Here is a 17,818-nt window from a genome sequence, read left to right as displayed (position 1 = left end):
CCTGTCTGTGGTTAGGTTTAGGCACCAAAAGCACTTTGGTTAACATTACAGGAAGATCATTGATTTGGTTAAAAGTAAATAAATATTTTATATCCTATTGTCACTGTGAACTCTTTCTGTATTAAACCAGACCTATCTTTCCCTAACCTTAACCAATTGCCAAAACATAACCATAAAAACATGTCATTAAAAATATTTCTTCATCACATAAATAGAAAACGTAATCTGGTCGCTGTCATGCTTCCTTCAGTTGTTATAAGGATCTTCTCATATAACTCTCAACAAGAAAGTGAGTAAGCTTATTTCTCAAAATGTTGAATTATTCCAAGAGCAGAATGAAGGTCTAAGACAGTCAAAATCTTAATTATAAAAATAGTTGATAATCATTGAAACTAAAGACTATAAAGTTAATACTATAATTTATATTCGTGCAAGAGGTTTGGTGCGTAGAGACCATTGGTTGTAAAATCTGCAAAAACAAATGGAAATTTTACACTACCACCTACATTTCTTAATGATCCCTGTTTTGTTTTTTACATGAACCTCTCTATTGATCACTCTGATCCAAATACAGAAATGCTCTGAAAAGCTGACGCGCAAACCAAACAGAAAAAAAACTGAGCATAATCTCCACTCCAGTGTGGATCAAGCTGCACCTGGAATGCATGCATGAGGCCTCCCAGTCACATACAAACAAAGACAAAGACAGGCTTCTCTAACCGTGAAATTACTGTGTGGGTGGCTGCAAAGGTGATAGTCTTTTGACGGTCCTGGATAACGTGGTTTTACCATAGAAAGCATCAAATACATACAGTTAGGAAAAAGAGCTGCTCCAGTAGCTGTTCATCTATAACGTATAATTGTCACTTTGAAATAATTTTCAGGGACAGCTTTCATCCAAAATACATGCGTGTGCCAGAAGTGTACTTACAGCATTTGTACCACTTGTGTGAGCTATAAAAGTGAAATATAATGTTGTAACCATACAGCTATAATCCATCACCTTAGCAGTATTAATGGCCTGCTGAGTGAAAAGAATACACAGGAGCTATTGTACTGCACAATGTCATTTGCTCTTCAACAGCCAGGAGAAGAACCAAATGAGGGAGTAAGAGGAGATGAAGAGGGAATGAATATAATTAGGTATGTGAGGCAGGAAAAAAGTGCAACAAAAAAATAAACGTGTCTTTAGGGATAAGCCTTAATAAACTCATAAAGAGGGAGTAGAACTACAAGAATAAAGATAACACAGGTACAAATCAGGATTGCACAGAAGAAGGAATGATTGGTGTAATTCTGAGCGAGCATGAAATGGGAAGCTATCTTCATATGGACACTGGCAATTTAATCAGAGCTGAGTGAAAGGCTAGAGAGCAGCAGTGAGTTAAATGAGTGGAAAGGCTGAGACACACAGAGTGTGTGTGTGTGTGTGTGTGTGTGTGTGTGTGTGTGTGTGTGTGTGTGTGTGTGTGTGTGCACATTTATACACTTATGCTGTGGCCCATTGCCAGAAGAGAATAAGCTCAAAATTCCATCTGGTTCAGCGAAAGCTGATCCTATTTCACTGAGCGGCTGATGCTACAGGCCTGCTCTGGCCAAATTCAGACTCTCCATTTACACTCTGTTGACCTCCATCAGCTGGGGCACTAAGGCTTTTTGGACTCTGACCTACACTACAGGTTTTCTGCATTCAGAGCTACATTACTGTTTTAGAATAGGTGCACTTTTACTGTCTTTTTATGTAATAAATGCATGGAGTCTCAAGTGTTGTATATATTACATTTATTCTTCTTAAGCAGATATACTGAATTTTGATGAATAAAAATGTTTGTCTTTTAATGTGGTTATGAGGTTTGCTAGCTGAGATTTTTATGATGGAAATATTTCAGCAGTGAATAAGATGTAATTCTCTAACTGATGACCACATCTCATCTTTTACGAGCTGTCAGGTCTGGCGATTTGGTTGAACTTGGGAGTGGAGTTGTTAATGCGTTATGGAAATTGACCTATTAGTAAAGTAGTGTGCATTTGGTTACAGTTACCTTGGGACATCAGCAGTATCAATACTATGAACATCTTCCACCTGCACCAGGCAAGGTTGCCTCAATGTAGTCAATAATTTAATCAATTCTTTGTAGTAATTAAGTGTAAATCTAAAAGGCCCAGTCAGTCACAACTGACACATGGTTGTTTGCAAACATTTGTTTGCTCCCAGAGCTATTTCAATTTGGGATTCCAAGCGTATCAGTTCATGTATAGGGTAAGATGGAGCACAGGATCAGCAGGTGGATTGGTATGGTGTCAGCAGTAATGATTGTGTTGTACCATAATGTTGGGGTGAAAAGGGCAGTGAATCTGAAGGCACCAATTCTTTTAACCCTCATCTACGGTCATGAACCCTGGGTAGTGACCAAAAGACTAAGATCATGGATACAAGCAGCCAAATTTTTTTTCTTTGGCAGGATAAGGACTGCTGCTTCTGTGACCCAGACCTGGATAAGTGACAGAAAATGGATGGATGGATGGATAGATGGAATAATTGAGAAACTCTAAAAGCGATAATTTGTTGGATTTTGTTCCCCCGTAAACGTAGCTGGAGGGACAAAATACTATGAACACCTACTAATGCAGTCCAATAGAAACTTGCAAACTCACCTTGAAAAATACCATCAATATTTGTTTAATGTAGGACCTTTCTGTCAGTGTCTACAAAAATGGACATTATAATCACTAGTAATGCAGTATTTGTGGCAGGGCTGATGTATTATATCATTTTAAATCCCATTTCTATTTTCTACTTCTATTTCCAGCTGCAATTATCCTTGCAGAGCCTGTTCGTACCATGGCCCTTGTTCAGTAAAATATGGTAATGGTTAATTTCTGGAAATTCCCCACGAGGGCTGACAAGGTCATCAGTTTATTTCGGCCTGCCTTTCTCCAGCTCTGGTCAGTAGGAAGAGAATCCCAGCTGTCACAATGAGCACACACATACACATACAGTACAGTAAAGATGCTTCGACTAGACAAAACTCTCTGTCTCCTTGCAACACTATTTCACACACAGCCTCATACCACAAAGGCCACTAGCCAAAACAATGCTCATTAGTGCCAGAAAATATACCCAGTAAAAATTTGAGGTGACAGATGTATGCATTGAGTACATGTACATTAAGTGCCATCCATACCTAATTTCACATTCACCCTCATCTGTCAATACAAGGATATGTGTGAGGAAAGTAATAGCTTCATGCAAAGCTGGGGTAAAGCCATGCCTTGAGTATAAAAGGTGAACAGGTTTTCTTTTCCCATCAGTGCTCTAAATGTGAATTTGTCTCTGTCTTATGTCTACTTTTTTAAGCTATTAACTTGTGTCAAATTTGTTTTGTGTCAAAAAACGTTGTGCGTGTTTTTCAAATTATCCATCTGATATTGTTCAAACAATCAAAACAACATTCTAAATGTGATTTTCTTGTGGGTGAGTCGAATGAATTTGGTTCAGATTGGAATCTCGCTATCACACTGCTCATTTCCAAAGAAAAGTGGATTCATGCAAAAGCAGGACACACTCATAGCAGAAAAACTGCACGGCATTCCTCTGAAATTAATTTCCAAACTTGACACTGAGAAAATGCCAGAACACATAAGTTTCAGCTGATTTACAATTCTACAGCAAGATTCAGTCTGATTCAATACAAGGTTCAATCTGTTGGGGCAGATGAATTTTCACAATTTATTCCAGACACAGTGCCACAGTTCAGCTTGTGGGCCGTCAGTGAGCGTGAGTGGAAGCACCAATATGTCTGAAGTAGAAATCTGTAATGAAGATCAAGAAACCATCCAAATCATATCACCTGAGAGACACTACCACTGAGACTGAGGTACAAATGAGTTTCACTTTCCTTATAATTACATCTAATTATCTAGCATCAATGCAATACTGTTGTGTTTTTTTCTCTTTCAGTGCCTCATTCCCACTACAACTGAGCAGGCAGTGTAGGTGTTAAACAGCCAGTGCCGCTAACAATTTACTGCTCTGAGTGGATTTTGAGATTAAAGTTTGAACTAGTTGCCAATTTCAAGCAAGCCCAATGTTTAAGAAGTGCGCTTTTCACACAATCTCATTCAGAGATACAGCGCATTCAGAAAGTATTCAGACCACTACATTTTTTTCACATCTTGTTATGTTGCAGCCTTATGCTAAAATCGTTTAAATTCAATTTTCTCCTCATCAGTCTACACTCAATACCCCATAATAACAAAGCAAAACCAGGATTTTAGAATTTTGTGCAAATCTATTAAAAATGAAAAACTAAATGCATATCAGAGCAAAATCCAGACCACGAGGTTATAGGAACTGCCTGTAGACCAAAGAGACTGGATTGTGCAGAGGCACAGATCTGAGGAAGGCTACAAAAAGAGAGCACAGTAGCCTCCATAAATCATCAAGGAAGAAGTTTGTAACAACCAAGACTCTTCCTAGAGCAGTTGGGGGAGAGGGGCCGTGGTAAGTGAGGTGACCAAGAACCTGATGGTCTCTCTGGCTGAGCTCCAGAGGTCCTGTGTGGAGATGAGAGAGACTTCCAGATGCATAACCATCACTGCAGCACTCCACCAATCTGGGCTTTATGGCAGAGAGGCCAGACGCAAGCCTCTCCTCAATGAAAGACCCATGAAAGCCACTTGGAATTTGCAAAAAAGCATTTAAGGACTCTCAGACTGTGAAAAACAAGAATCTCTGGTCTGATGAAACCAAGATTGAACTGTTTGGCCTCAATTCTACGTGTCATGTCTGGAGGAAACCAGGCATCTCTCATCACTTGCCCAATACCATCCCAACGGTGTAGCATGGTGGTGGTAGCATTGTGATGTGGGGGTGCTTTTCAGCAGCAGGAACAGGGAGAAGGGTCAGGGTTGAGGCGAAGCTGAACGCAGCAAAGTACAGAGATATCCTTGAGTAACCCAACCAGAGCCCTGACTTGAACCCAATCAGACATCTCTGGATGTCTCTTGTTGCATCATTCCCAAGAAGACTCAAGGCTCTAATCACTGCCAAAGGTGCTTCAACTAAGTACTGAGTAATGGGTCTGAATACTTATGTCAATGGGATATTTCAGTTTTTCCTTTTTAATAAATTTGCAAAAAAATCTGTTTTGGCTTTTTCCTTTTTGGGATATTGAGTGTAGATTGATGAAGGAATATATTCATTTAAACAATTTTAGCATAAGGTTGCAACATAACAAAATGTGAAAAAGGTGAAGGGGTCTTGTCAGGATTGCTGTTATCAGCAGAGGCTAGGGAGGACCCAAATGCAGACTCAAAGGCAAGCAGACTCAGTGAAGATGCTGTAATGGTGAAAAACAGGCTTAGAGGCAGACAAGATGAACAAGTTGGCAAGCAAGAACAGAGGTAGGCAGAGGTAACAGGAAGATACAAATTAGTTTCAAATTAAAGGAAAACCTGAAAAATGAGTGGAAAAACAGAATGATACAGGAGATTTTGGACTGACGTGTTAGACAGCGCTCTCCATCACCATCATCAAAACTCCAAATGAGGGAATATCTTTTGGAAGAATGGTGTTCATCCCTCAAGTAGAGTTCCAGACTTGTAGAATCATTGCCAGGATGCACTGAATCGCATCTGGCAGCATGTGGTGGCCCAACAACTTACTAAGACACTTTATGTTGGTTTTTCCAAAAGGGAACATAAGCGGGAACATATGCAGATGATCCAACAAAGAACTGGTGAAAATTGTGTGTTTAAATAGTGGCTTGGGTGATGAGAGAACTGGGTTCAGGTGTGAGTGGGGAGTGAAGCTCAGGAGATTGGAGATGTAGAACAGATGAACAAGTGGAATTGTAAATAGGAAAAAAAGTCTGGGGAAATCTGGTGGGCATATGAGGAATGGTAGGTCATAAAAAGAGAACACGGAGATGAAGGGAAGTGAGCAAGGGCTGGAGACAGGGGCCAAGGGGAGCTAGGAAGCAGACTGTGAAAGCTCTGAATACTTTCTGAATGCACTGTAGCAGCACAAAGTTATCTGGTCGATAATTTTCACTTTAGACGGACAAATGAATGGCACACCCCGCAGCCTAAGCTCTACTTTATTTCAGTATTTATTTCTTCTTTCTATACCTCGGCATTGTGCCTTTACGCTTCCTTTCATTCTTTCAATCTTCTTCTAATTTGAGCAAATGTATTACATGAAAATAGAAATCAGACAAGACATTCATTCTTGAATTTGTTTGTAATTTGTTCACAAGACCCCTAAAAGCTTTGTGAGTTTTCTGGTCACCCTGTAACACAGGAACTTTGGAAACAGTGAAACCATTTGATGCCAATTTAGCCAATCTACATTCCCCAGATTTTTCTGAAAAAATTTTTAAAAAAGATTTATCCAATGAAAAGATAAAAGGCAGAATGGATATAGGCCCGAAACTGAAAACACATCAAATAAAAACCTTATCAAGATAAATGTGAGCAAATTTAAATCCCATGTTTCTATTCTAGATTTATCATTCTCATAATTTTACAAAGTTTTTTTTTTAAAGATGGGTGGGGTTGGGAAAAGGAGAAATTGTCTCTCTTTCTGTCTAAAAGCTGTGAATTGTTACCTGTTTGTATTGTTTTACAAGCAAAATTAGCCTGTCTGGATTTGAAGTGCTGGAATACATTACAACAAATCGGATATTTAGTTTCTTTTTTTCACTGCAAGGGGACATTTTGAGAGATTTGTTTTCAAATAAAAAAGTAGTAAAATGACAATAGGCCTTTTACACAGAAGACATTTTGACATGCCACAGTGGGAAAATAATCAAATCAGTGATGACTAAATGCCATTTAGCTGCTTCAGTTTCAGGGTCCTGGTATTGTGCGTGTTATTAGTAACTATGCTTTATCTAAGATGTAATGTGTAAATGTCTGCTGTGAAAAAGGCCTGTCGCTTTAATGAGGGACACCTTACTCCCAATTGGAGAAAATGGAGAAAATGCCACCGGCGTTAATGTCATTGATTCTACTTATTGTTTGTGACATGGGTTGGCCTTGCTCATTCACAGTCTGTCTCTATTCATGGATTTGTTTAATGACAGTGGATTGCACGATAGCAGACATATTTGGAAACAGGATTTTCTAACTAATCATTTTTCCCCAACAGGTGGGTTTATACATAAAGGAACAGTGCCAGTTCATGGGTGTCAAAGATGGAGAATTCATTGATGAGTCTGGATCCTGCCCCACTGATGACCAGCACAATACTTTTACATAATAGATAAATATAGCAAGTAAGTGCACAGCTCGTTTAATAACTGAACATGCCTTTTGTGCAGAGGTTGAGAAAAAGCACAACAACCACTAAAAAGTTTGAGCCATATGATGAAACATCAAGTTTGTGACCAGAAAAGTGAAGTCCCGCAAAGGGTGACACAGGAGCTAATAACTAATTTGACACAGCTGTTAGAGAGTGCAGGGAGACACTGGCATGTGGGAAGACATCTGGTGGGCAAGTAGGAAAACAAAGGGCCTGGGAAGGAACAAGGAAGAAAAAAGATTTAAAAAAAAAAGAACGTATAACAAAATACAAGCAACAAACATAACGCCCTACATTACACACATTTATTACTGGTACATTTTGCATGACTGGAATTATGCCTCTATAATGTCCAACAAACCCCTCGACCATCACCTGTGATTGCACTGACCAGGAAATGGACAAACAAATCATTTCAAATTGAGAAAACAAAACAGTTGCCAAAAGTGAGCATCGGTTTCATTCATTTATGTTAGTTCCCTAAACCTAAACAACACAATAATCATTTCCATGGAAAATGGAAGGTTAAAACAAACCAAAAAAATTTCTCTTATGTGAATTTCTTTGGAGTCATTGGCCTATTTTTTATTTATGTAAAATGAATGAGAGGTAGGGGGATCTGGGCTGATATTAAAATTTTTTTAAATTTGCCCAGCAGACTGAAAAAATGCCTCGCTTATTATTCCTTTACTGATAAAGATGGGGAAGAAATGACAGGCAGAGAGACAGAGAGGATGATCAATGAATAGAGAAGAGTGGAGGAAAGAGATCACCAGCAAGGACCGCGAGAGAAAGAAATAGAGATTCATCGAGTAAAGACACAAATTACTTCATTAAGGGCAGTCACAGGAAATCTGGAGGAGGACGCAAAAAAAACAAAAAAAACAAAGACAGCCTCCCCCTTTGATCTGCTTAATTTCTGGCTACTTCACTTACTGTAAGTGTTTCTTAAAACCCGGTACTTAAGTGATTCCATCTGTAGAATTTACTCAAATGATCATCAGAATGGCACCATAAAAGTAGACATAATTACAGCCTACTGATAATTACAAATTGGCCTGAACTTCCGAGAGGAAATGAATGTGAGAGGAGAATGTGGGTATAGCAAGTGAGATAACCCACAGATGGCAGAATTAAAATTAAGCTGTTGAAGTGCTTCCATATGTGCATATTCCCAGTTTAAACTTGAGTCATTAAGCTTTTGATAGAAACTCCAACAGTTTTTGTTGACTCAGAAGTCTTACACAGTTGCAGTTTCTCCAACCTAAACTAGTCAATTCTAAATTTGAATGCTGTTAAAGCTAAACACAAAAAAATCTTTAAAAGAGCATTCCACCAAATTTGTACTCTTACAACATTGCTGGACTCACAATGGACAGTTATAAAATAAAAGAAACAATCAGAATTGACACAGCATATTACACGCATTCTTCTTTCTTGCCAAAAGTAGCGCCAATGTTACCCACAATACAACTCAACACCAGACAACCATAAAGTTCGGCAAGACCCCAGGAACAGTGTTTCAGTGTTCATCGCATGACACACACTGGCCCAGAAAGCATTTTTCCCATACACCATCATTAGAAAAGCAGCGGCTGACCACAATTTGGAGTGTCACAGCATAGTGACTGAATACTTTTGGAATGGAGAGATTTCATTTTTTAATTTTTAATACATTTGCCAAACATGTTTCTCAAAACATGTTTTCACTGTGTCATTATGGATTTTGGAGTTTAGATTGATGGGCAAAAGTGGCAATTAAATCAATTTAAAATTAAATCTACAAGACAATAAATTGTGCAAAAAGTGAAGGGGTCTGAATACCTTCTGAAGCAACTGTAATTACCAGCTATCTACTGCTGAAGATAGAAAGGTGAACAGAAGCTCCCCAACATTAAAATATGCATTATAAATTATGTAAGAAACACCTAAGTCTGTAATTCAAAGCTACTTGATCCATTAACAGTCTGAGTTGGCCAATTCAAGTTGGTATTTTCCAAAGTTGCAGTCTACTCAAAATTAAATATTCTCTTTGCATTGGCTATGATTCTCCCATTGCTGTACTGTTGCAAAATAATATTTAATTGTAAACACATTAGTGCATATATCAGTTTTTGTCCCGTGTCTTAGGGATAAGACACTAACCATAAACTGGAACATCCCTGATTTGAGTGCAGCTGGTGACCTTTGTTTCCTTTTCTCTCATCATTGTTTCCTGTCATCACTCTACTGGCACTTTCTAAAAGAGGTAAAAAATGCCCTTCCAAAAAAGTAATCCTTTAAAAGACCACTAAGCATACAAAGTGTTGCCTGGTAGTATATTATACCCTGTCTTGATGTGCCAGTCTTACAGTGGTTTGTAGACTTTATATTTCAGGCCCCCCAGGAAAAAATACATGGCGCCTACGAATGCTAAACCTTAAAAATTCCCACTTGTAATGGTTAACTCAAACTGATATATGTGAGGTAATCTCTGTAAGGCAGTGGTGCTGGACTACTAAACAGTTTAATCACATCTGCCTCTCTTCATTTGATGTTACTGCTCCCTGTAAAACCAGGACAATTAGGTCTGACAAAAGATCTCCTAGGATAAATGATCTGCTAAAAGAACATTATAAGCCCCATTATATCTCTCTGAGCTAATAACTAGCAAGTGTCACAAACCAAGGCTCCTATTCATCATGTTATTAAAGCTCCTCCTGCCATCCTTTCCTGATGAGTTTGAGCAAATCTTACATGTCTGTGTTGACAAGACTGAAGATATTTGACTTTTTACTTGTATTTCCATGAAAAACTGTGGTCCAACTCATTGCAAGACTTTTAGAGAGACTGTAATGTTCCAGATGAGACCCTTCTTCAGCCTATTATTAAAGCATATTAAAAAAAAAGATGGGGCCCTTGGCTCGTACTCACGGGCTGTTAGCACCTCACACTCTATTGGCTGTGTTCCATAAGGACAGATTCTGATACCTCATTGTTAAATACAGTATCTTTAAGGGAAGTCTTTGTCAGACTTCCCTTTATCATCCCTTTACAAAATTTGACTCTCAAAATGATACTTAAATAAGTATATACTCTGGGTTGTCCTATTCCAAATTGAAATACAAAATCTTCAAATTACACAAGACAACACAAACCCAAATATGATTATGTCAATCTGTCCCATCACAGACCATATTCACACTCGTGCTTTGCTTCCCACGAGAAAGCATTTGATTAAATCTGACACTCTAACTTTAATACCATGAATGTTATTAATGACACTGGATCAGCAGTAATTATATCATTATTCACATAATTTGCAGGAAAAAAAATCTGAAAACAATCCAGTCCTTTTCAAAAGAAGGGGATGGGGAAAGATTTCCGTGTCAGCTGTATCCAACTCTATAGCTCAATAAAATAACTTGTGTATAAATTTAAAGAATTATAAATTGATTGATAATCCAGGGTTATGCAGTATCATCAAACTAATGCGGACAGCCTTGTAGTTGCTGAACTGCTTTTTCAACGTTCAGTAAGACATAAAAAGGTAATGTGAAACAGCTGATATAAAATCTGCAGAAACAAAGTTGGTATCATTACAATTGCTTGAAAAGAATCCATCTAAAGCAAAATGCCTCAGGAATTCATATTAATTACTGTATATTACCGCCTTCTTCCTGCAGATAGAGAAAAAAAAACCTACTCAGCTTGGATTTATGAAAAAAAGAAAAAGGAATGGTGTAGGTTATCCAGCGCAGTGCAGCCTTCAGGCTTCACACTTAGTTTTAACTCTCTACCCGTAAGGGGCTTTAATTACCCAAGTGTACCACCGTCTGCTCAAATGAGATTAGTACCCCGGACATGATAATGGAGAACCAACCCCATGCAGCCATCAACGTGTGACTGAGGGTAGGACTGAGTCTGATCATGTTTTCATTAGACTCAAGTTAAAAAATACGTTAATTAAGATCACAACACTGTATTAATGTTTATTTTAAGGCACTCAAAATCGAAGACAGTATAATTAATACATCGGATAGAGAATAGAAAGCGTATCGAATACTGGCATGAATTACGAAATATTTCCATCTGGGAATCTTATAACAAGGGTCGAACACTATCAGTAATCCGAAACATTCATTTTTTAAATCGTCATTGACAAGAAACCTTTGGTAGCAACTTGAATTTAAAGGTCCAATGATTTTGTAGTAATTTCCTAAAAATGAAATGATTTTTCTTATGAAGATTCCTGGAGAAGTCCACTCAATATGGAACTAACTGTAGGGAAAATGGAAACACTGTTCAACTGGTACTCCCCCAATTAAGTAATTCAAATTAATCGCTAGTGTAACCAAGAGAGCTAGTGCAAAGCAGGTCAGCAGAACAAGCAAAAATGTAAAAATGTGTCTTTCGGTGTGGTTGTAAATCACATGCAAGCTTTAATGTGAATGTGCGTGCATCCCAGTATGCCTCCCCAAATCAACAGAGTTGAAACAAGGTCGGTCACAGCACTCCAGCGTACTGCTGCTGAGCTGTCAAACAACGATTGGGGAATGATGTATCCTTCTTGGTTCTGGTCATTAACAAACAAACTGCTGTTGCACTGTTGTGGATGTAGTTACTGTGGGACACAGGCAGCGGTGAAGAAACTCCCCTCAAATTCATGCAGGTAGTGAAGAATTCAGGGGTGTCACCGTAAAATGTCAGAAGTTGCCTCATATGGGCAACATCATCATCCTCCTGAATAGTTATGCTCACAGACCTGTTCCAAACTCACAGCTGCAACACCAGGACCAATGTGTTCAAGAGCCCCTAGAGTGGAACAGTCTTCCACTACATATCAAGTTGAGAAATAAGACGGGCCTTAAGAAGTCAGGTCAAGCCTTATGGCACAACACGGCAGGAAACTAATGAAAGGTTACATGAGTCATCAACTGGAAATGTTGCTTGAGTCATTAATTAGATATTTGTTGTTGTTGTAGTTTAGCATTTTAATGTTTATATTACTTTTTGGGTTAGTTACTTTATACTGAATTATTTTAGCTTTAACAATGTTCAGTGTGTAATTTATATAATATTGTCTGTTTTGGATTGTAACATCTTGGGACCATGTTGGAAATAAGTGTATTTAAAGTGTATTTGAAAGCAACAACATGCAACTATTTTACCTATTTTTCAAATAACAGCTTCAAAATTGTTTTGATGGTACCCTGACTTGTAATAGGGAGAATGGCGGGATTTTCATTCCAACTCAGCACCCCGAACAACTGTTCTTGCACAGTGTAACTTAGGTTAAGCAGGTACGATATCCCACTAGAAGCGCATAACCCTTGCAGTACTACGTCACACACCAAGAATCATGGGTCTTCAGCTAGCTCTACGAAGAAACTAGCTCAATATCCGCAGTACGGACATCATGGCAGAGAAGACAAACAGCATTGCAGTGTCTTCACTACATTGCAGTGAAGACAAACAGCAGAGAGAAGCAACTCTGTGCTTTTAATGTGAATGTGTGTGCAGCCCCAAATTACATTCACATTGGAGGATTCTGCAGTGCAGGATTTACAGTATGTCCAGTGCTAATGTTGGGTGCCGATGTAGGAAGCAGTGTTCCATTTATTTAACAAGGCAGAAAGTAGGGCATATGGATGCCAGGGTGGTAGATGGGTATGTGGACATCAGACTATTAGGAGACCAGAGTTTGTATCCTATCACAGTCAAACAGTTAATGCTGGTGTTTTAGCCATGCTGCTAGCATGGAAGATCATTTGCATGTTGAAGAAAAACCCCTTTATGACTGCACAGCAAGTAAAGAATGCTCACCATGATGTAGGCATGCATATTTTCTTCATGACTGTGACTCAGAGGATTCACCACAAGATGCAAACCTCAAAAACAGAAAAGGCCCAACTGCAGTTCACAAAAACACACAAAAAGAAACTGGTGGATCAAAGTTCAAAGTTCAAAGTTCTATGGACTGAAGAAACAAAAATCAACCTCTGTCATAATAATAGAAAGAGGAAAGCATGGAGAAAAAAAGGAATGGCTCATGACCCAAAGTCATCACCTCATCTGTCAAACACGGTGGTGGTTCTGTTATGGCTTGGACATGTTTGGCTGTCAGTGGAACTGCCAGAATTTCGCTCTTGACAGAAGCAACTGGATGAATGCAGAGGTACACGGGAGAATTATGTCAGCTCAGACTCAGCCAAATTCATCAAAATTCATTGGATGACATTTTAACATTCAGCTGGACAACGATACTAATCATGTGGCCTTATGGAGACAAGTACCTCTTCACACAGTAACATTGTAGAGACTCTCCCTATTTCTGCTGACAAAAAGCTCGCAAGTTTTTGAATGGTTAATTTTTGTTTAAGTTTACATTGAGCTTGATATGGTTAAGGTTATGGTGATCCTACAGGAAATTAATATAATTCAATGCAAAGTCCTTATATGAAAAAACGTGTTTTTATGATTTAATGAGGATACAGTCTTGCTATAATGACTAAAACTGCTCCTGTCTATCTCAGAAAAGGGGGGAGTTATTATCTATCCATATCTATCTATCTATCTATCTATCTATCTCTCTATCTACATATATATATATATATATATATATATATATATATATATATATATATATATATATATATATAGAAAGCCAGGAAAGAAAAAAGGAGTAGAGAAATAAAGACAAAGCTACACAGCACAAGATTGAATGTCCAGGAAAAATGCAGGCCAGCAGAAGAGATAAGGGGATGATGCTACCTATCTGTTTTTGTACTATCTGGTGTTTGGGCTGAGGGAAAGATAATGAAACAATATAGAGGGAGAGTCAGGTTTGAAATGTGAACTGACATCTTGAAAGTTTGTTCCAAAGAAGAGCAAAATTATTAGGGAAGGAGCAGAGTTCAAAGGAGATAAGACTACAAGACAAGGGGCTCTGTAAAAAAGAGGTAAGATGAGACAAGTGCAGCATTCATAGAAGGATAAGCTACTGTGAACCAGAAAGCTATAGTGTCATAGAGGGGGTGGGGGTAGATCATCAGCCAGTCAGGGTGTCAAGCAGGAATATGAAAGGTAGGGAATGATAAGGATGCATGGCAGCAAAGAGTTGGCCGTGAGAAATGGAAAGAAAAAAAGAGACAAAGAGACAAAGCTGCCAGAATCCTCATCTCATTGTCTGCAAATAATCTGCCTCGGGTCACCTCAGTCAGCATGGCTGTGTCCCCTAGTAACTCCTGGCTGCTATTCCCTGAACTCCTAATTCTGCTATTTTCTGCTCCACACACAGCACAGTCTTTGGCCAAAAAAGATAGAAAGAATTCTTCTAAATCCAGTAATTGTGCACTGAAAACATGAGGGGATTTAAATGAGTTGCCTAATGTAACCCAAGTCCTTAACTTGGGTAGAAAAATGTAGGAAGGTACTTTATTTTTACTTCAAATTTAAGACATAACCACTGTCAGGAAGACAACGAAAGGCTTCTAGGGACTTGACTATTGTATTGCCCTGTTCTCAGGCCTCTGAAAGAAATCCGTAAACATACTTCAGATGATCCGAAATGCAGCTGCATTTCTTGTTACCAAAACTAAACATAGAGAACACACTGCTCTTCATTGGCTCCCCGTTCATTTCAGAATTCATTTTAAGATTCTGCTTTTAGTTTTGAAATCTCTTAATGGACTAGCTCCTGACTACTTATCTGATATGCTGGCTAGGTAGGGTGCCCCTTTTATCCTCTGCTCTCTTAAATATTCCTCAGTTTGTGACTAAGACACATAAAGAGATGTTGCATTCTGTCTCATCGGTCCTCACCTCTGGAATAGCCTTCCAGAGGAGGTCAGATCATCTGATTCACTACATAGCATCAAACAAGACCTTAAAATTCTTTTTATGTAGTTATGTAATTTACTGGTATCACAGCTATTTATTATTTTAATGGGCTTCTGTATTTTATTGTCTCACATCTTACCATTGTATTTTTATATTTATATATATTTACTTTTAGTGATGTTAAGTACTATTATGATAATTATTTATTTATTTTTTTTGTCTTCTATGGTGAGTCCAAGTCAGGTTTCATGTAAATTGAAATGTCCAAAATCAAATCTTGTATCTCAAAGTAAGTCCAAGTTAAGTCTTAAAACATCAGCAAATTGCAAGTCAATTGTAAGCCTCTCTAAATGCTTATTAAAATGACACGGCATTTGAACATTTTCTTTTCAAAGCTGTGTTAACAGTATTTTGTATTAGACCAAGTCCATTCATTAAATTGCTTTAAAAAAAAAAGTAATCACAACTTTAAAATCAGTTACTGGTTTTAATGTTGTGGCTGAAAGGTGTATATATACAGTACATACATACATACAGTTAGGTCCATAAGTGTTTGGACAGTGACAAAATTTTTGTAATTTGGCTTCTGGTCAATTGACAGTTTATCAGTTGATTCCAAGTGTTGAATTTACATTTGGTAGCTGTTCATGGGAACTCTCAATGTACCGTCCACAGAGGTGTTGATGCGAATGAAGGAGGCCATCATTAGGCTGAAAAAACAAAACAAACCTATCAGACAGATAGCAGACACTTCAGGAGTGGCCAAATCAACAAGTGGGTACATTCATAAAAAGAAGGGATGCACTGGTGAGTTCAGCAACACCAAAAGGCCTGGAAGACCATAGAAGACAACTAAAGTGGATGATCGCAGAATTATTTACCTGGTGAGGAAAAGCATCTTCACAACATCTAGCCAGGTCAAGAACACTCTGTCCATATCACCGTCAAAGTCTACAATCAAGAAAAACCTTCATAAATGTAAATACAGTGCGTTTACCACAAGGTGCAAACCACTTGTAAAACTCAGGAACAGAAAGGCCAGACCACACTTGGCCAGAAAACATGTAAAAAAGCTGGGCCAGTTCTGGACCGAGACTGTCTGGGCAGATGAAACAGAGATTAATCTGTAACAGAATGATTGGAAGAGTTCCAAAGCACCACATCATCTGTCCAACATGGTGGAGGCAGTGTCATGGCATGCACATGTATGGCTGCCAATGGAACTGGGTCACTAGTGTTTATTGATGATGTGACTCCTGATAGAAGTACCAGGATGAATTCTGAAGTGTATAGGGCAATACTATCTGCTCAGACATATATATATATATATATATATATATACACACAGTGTATATATAGAAAATTCAGCCACGATATTAAAACCTGAAATTACTTTTAATGAATTAAGTCAGATCTCAGAGTAGTCAAGTTCAAGCAAAGTCCTCTTAAAGTTCAACTGAAACTACCATGGGTCGACCCTTTTGTCATAGTATTGTAAAAGTGATTTTTAAATTTACTTAAAGGTGAGTCCCAGCAGGGTAACAGAGACAAAGTTAACAACCCCACATTGGAAACTGCAGCTTTCAAACCATGGGCATACTGCATTTTGTCAGCAGTGGTACTGACGAGTAAGGATGACGCCAGCATCTAAGATGACCAAAAATAATTTTCACGTAAGTTTTTAAGCTGGTTAATGTACTTCAACTGACTAACTCATTAGTCAGCTAGCCTGAAAACTTATGTTAGCAGAGCACTTTTCCCCATTGATGTTTGTTTGGTAGCTCATTCAACAAGCCAAGGTGGGGGACAAGATGTGTTCATGTTTGTAAGTTTGATAAGAAGGAGACATTAGCAGAAAAGTCAATATCTGTGGCTCATGTTGTGTTTGTGTAGCAGGCTGTGACCATTTGCCTATGACAGAGCAGTGACTTTGCTGCTCTATGCAAAAATACAGTGTAATCATAACAACAAAACACATTCAATATAAAACTTGTCCTTTTGGGTTCTGATTTTAGTGGAAAACACCAGGAATGTGATTTACAGACATGTATGCTGTAGCAGGAAAAAAAAACCAACATGCAATTTAATTTCAGTCAGACTTAAGTTCTTGACTTAAGTCACATTTGAGTCCAAGTCTCAAGATAGCTCTGAACAGTGTACCAACTGCAACTTCTATTACTACTACTTATGATAATCATAATCATAATTGAATAAATACAAAGAAGCACATTGATATTACATGAAAAGCATCTTAAAAAACTACTAAAAATGAAAATTAAGTTGTAGTCATGAACATTAATATATAAAAAAAACAGAATCTGTCTCTCTCTTTCATACACAAATGCAATCCCTGCCAACAGCAGAGATCCACAGGGACCAGAATTGTTGACGTCCTGCCAAGCACTGTCATCGCCTTTTTATCATTCCTGAATTAGCTGGCTTTGACAGGCTCTGTTAGTATGCATCAGCTAAATGATTTCCAATCTAAGGATTATCCACTGACCCTCTAATCTGAACACTGTTGCTTTATAATGAATAGAGTGAGCTGAAGCAATACATTTTATGTGTTGTATTTCACCACCTGGGGTTCAGCATTCGCTCTGTGTGACATTCATGCAGATGCAGGATTTCAGAGTTGTAATGGCAGTCCATTACTGCCAATTACAATCATCTTAAAACACAATTCCTGCA

The sequence above is a fragment of the Xiphias gladius genome, chromosome 20 (assembly GCF_016859285.1).
Source record: "Xiphias gladius isolate SHS-SW01 ecotype Sanya breed wild chromosome 20, ASM1685928v1, whole genome shotgun sequence".
Classification (NCBI taxonomy): Eukaryota; Metazoa; Chordata; class Actinopteri; order Istiophoriformes; family Xiphiidae; genus Xiphias; species Xiphias gladius.
Note: the sequence above shows the minus strand (reverse complement) of the source record.